Source organism: Microtus ochrogaster, chromosome 19, assembly GCF_000317375.1.
Source record: "Microtus ochrogaster isolate Prairie Vole_2 chromosome 19, MicOch1.0, whole genome shotgun sequence".
NCBI lineage: Eukaryota > Metazoa > Chordata > Mammalia > Rodentia > Cricetidae > Microtus > Microtus ochrogaster.
In genome coordinates, this window is record NC_022021.1 from 19236704 (window position 1) to 19240529 (window position 3826).

Genomic DNA, 3826 nt, shown 5'->3' on the forward strand with positions numbered 1-3826 from the left:
GTAACCTGTCCTTCCTCTCCTTTTCTTTTACAGTGATTTTATCCAGTAATACCTATCTCTCCATCACTGTCTACTGGTGCCTGAGATTCATGTCAATCTCAGATTGTGATAATCAAATGTTCCTACTGATTTGTATGAGTCAGATCATCAAGGAATGCCTTTGTTCATATTTTCTCTAGGAGAGAATTAGAGTTGATATACACATCGATAATGGCTTCTAAATCATTCTATATCTATAGTTTCATGAGCCATATGTGAAAGATTTCTGTCATTGCTCACTTAAGTCTTTCCCAATTGAAGAAATCCTGGAGCCTTAGAAGTGTGGGTAAACTTGAAACCATCACAGGAAATAAGTAACCATGGTACACAATGGCATTGACAAGATGAGTCAGCTTTAGAAAAAATTGTCAACACCAGAAATATCTGTGTTTCGGTTCACATTGAGCATGGAAAACTACCATTGCTGATCGTCTTCTATCTAGTAATGGAATTATCTCCAGTCATCTGGCAGAGAAGTAAAGAAATGGACAGCAGAGAGGATGAATAGGTCAGAAGGATCACCATGAAATCCAGCATTTTTTTGTTACATTATGCAGATGGTAATGAGGAATACCTGATAAATCTGATAAACTCTCCTAGACATGCGGATTTTTCCTCAGAAGTATCAAGAGTGGTTCACATTTGTGATGGATGCATCTTTGTGGTGGAAGCTGTGGAGGGTCTGTCCACAGACACAGGCAGTTCTGCAACAAGCCTGGCTTAAAAACATCCATCCTGTTTTAGTGATAAATAACATAGATCACCCGATAGTGAAGGTAAAATTCACCCCACACAAAGCCTAATCTCACCTCAAGAATATTTTAGGACAGATGAACGCATTTACAGAAACTATTTTTACTTTTAAAGTCCAGAACAAAGAGCAGAGAGAGAATCCCAGGTGAAGACACATTCTGAAAAGGAGATGAGGTGCATGACTGGAGCACTGGCTTGGAGGATGCTGACGACTCTCAACTACATCCCCCCCCCACCAGGAAAATATGGTCTGTACCAGTGCAATAGATGGCTGCTGCTTTGAAACTGAGCACTTTGCCAGAATCTATCGTCGAAAAATTGGCATCAAGAAGAAAGTTCTTTTGAAGGCCCTGTGGGGAGATCATTATACAAGTAAGAAGGCTAAGATATTATGAAAGTTGATCAGGCCCAAGGAAAGAAACCTTTATTTGTACAGTTAATCCTGGAAAATATTTGTAGTTTGTATGATATGGTCTTGAAAAATGACAAAAAAAAACTTAAAAAAATATAAAAAAGCAAAAAAAAAAAACTTGATAAATTTGTGACTTCTTTAGGATTAAAAATTGGAGCCCATGAGTCTAAGTCCAGATAAATGCCATTTGTAGCCAGTGGCTCTGCATATCTCATACTCTTCTCACTATGGTGTATCAGAAACTGCACATGGTCACAGACATCTGAGTCTCTTCCACTGGAAACCCAGGCCCAGAAATCAGCCTTTATGATATATGGAAATGAAGATACTGCTCCAGTTATTATCTCTGTTTACAAAATGTTTGCAGATAATGTGAAACCTTGCCTTAGAATAAGCTGAGGCCTCTCACTCAAGAAAAAAATGGCCCAAGGATGTGAACACGCATGACAAAAACATGCAGAGAAGCTTGGAGGAGAACAGAGACAGGCAACCCAGGGTTTCTCCCAGGATGGAAGTGCCCTTAACCAAGTCCCCAGGGAGATGAGCCAAAAGGTAGGTGATGAGCCAGATGTGACAAGTGTTAACTCTCAACCTGTTCCCCAGGAAGGAAGCAGCCAAGAGGGCTTGATTGCATTTGCTCATGTATACAGTGACATAACTCAAAGTGGGCAATTTTTTTTGTCTTGGGACCAAATACAACCCTGTTGAGTTTTTGCAGTGAGTTCTACTAGGCTTCTCAGCTCCATTAGAGGATCTACTTCTTGTCCCCCACATGACATGCTGTACTATGGAGAGCCGGAATCTTCTGAGGGAAGGGAGCTGGAAGATCTGGAGGACCTGCCCCCAGGAAATGTGCTTGGAATTGGAGGCCTCTAGTACTTTCTTCTACAATCTGCAACGTTGTGCAACCTCTCATCCTGCCCTCCAGTTATTCCACTGAACTTTGAAGCCACCCCTATTGTGATGGTTACTGTTGAACCAAAAGACCCAAATGAAATACCTCAGCATGTGAAAGGAATGAAGCTGTTAAACCAAGCTAGTCCCTGTTTCCAGATTTTAATTAGGAACCAGGAGAACATGTTTTGGTCACAGCAGGAAAGTCCCACCTTCAACAATGTTTGGATGACTTAGAAAGTTTGCAAAGATTCACATCAGTGTGTCTGAACCATTATTCCATTCAGAGAAGCAATCACAAAGCCTCCTAAAGTTGACATGGTCAATGAAGAAATAGGTCATACACCAAACAAAGGAAGAGCAAGGCAAAATTACATAGGGCATCCACCTTGACTCTGACAGGCTCATCACCATAATGATGACCCATAAACTAATTAATTTTGGTATTTGGGCCATACCACTTCCAGAAGAGAAAATGTGGGCCCATACTTGTTAGTAGTGAAGATTTTCAGTACAGTTGGGCCCAGCTACCAGAGAATTGAATGAAATCAGTGGATTCCTAGACTTTGGAAATATTATTCTGAGTGACTTCCAGCTAGCACCCCTCTCTGGACTCATATATGAGGAGCCACTCATGGGTGTCTGTTTTGTTCTAGAAAAGTAGGAACTAAATTAAGGGGCAGAACAAAGAACAAGTAAAAAACAAGAAACAAGAACAATGTGACCTGGCAAGAGAGGGACAGGAGGAAGGTAAAACCTATCACAGTAGAGACAAAACCCAAGAGCAATAAGGTGGCTACTCTCAGTCATTTGAAGAGACTTCTGCAAAAGGAGATTCTCCAGACATTGATTGCAATGGACCTTTCTCAGGGCAGCTGATTGCCACCATGCAAGAAGCATGTGACTATGCTCTTCATGTGAGACCTCAATGCCTGATGGCAACTATGTACACAGTTTTACCTCATGGCAACCAGTGATATTCTCAGCCAAGTCTATGCTGTGCTGTCAAAGCAAGAAGGTCGAGTCCTTCAGGAACAAGTGAAGGAAGAGAGGGATGTGTTCATCAGGGTCATGGTGCCTGTGGCAGAAAGCTTCAGCTTTGCTGATGAAATCAGAAAGAGGACCCGTGGACTGGCTAGTCCCCAAATGGTGTTCAGACTCTGAGAGGTCATTCATAGTGACCCCTTCTGGGTGCCAACCACTGAGGAGGAGTATCTTCACTTTGGGAAGAAGACAGTTTTCTAGAACCCAGCCCAGAGTGCACGAATGCAGTATGGAAGCAGAAGGGCCTCTATGTGGAAGAAACAATTGCCGAACACACAGAAAAGCAGAGAACACTCAGAAAAAAAAAATTAAAAAAAGCTAAAAATAGGAGCTACTGCAGGTGTTGGGGCCTTTTCTTTTTAATGAATTAACAAGTATTATCAAGGTACAATTTGGGAATATCTCATTCTGATAAATTATATGCGTGTTCACTTTCAATAATAAACCTGGTTTAAATATTTTAAAGACAAAAAGAAAAAGAAATTTGGGAACTGAGTCTTCCCTGAATATCATAGTTTTTCCTTTTATTGGGTTGCTACTAAGCATTCCTTCTGCATGCTGAATCACATATTTCCCCTCTTCTCTATTATAGTCATAAATGATGAATGTCCCTTTTCTCCATCATATTTTCTTCTTCCTTACCATTTGATTCCACTCATAGGTACCAAGTTTTTGGATCCCAGG

General features: G+C 41.0%; 1 pseudogene; it reads left to right on the top strand.

The window, feature by feature from the left end:
- Positions 1-359: 359 nt before the first annotated feature.
- LOC101985436 lies at positions 360-3444 on the top strand (annotated as a pseudogene).
- Positions 3445-3826: the final 382 nt, after the last annotated feature.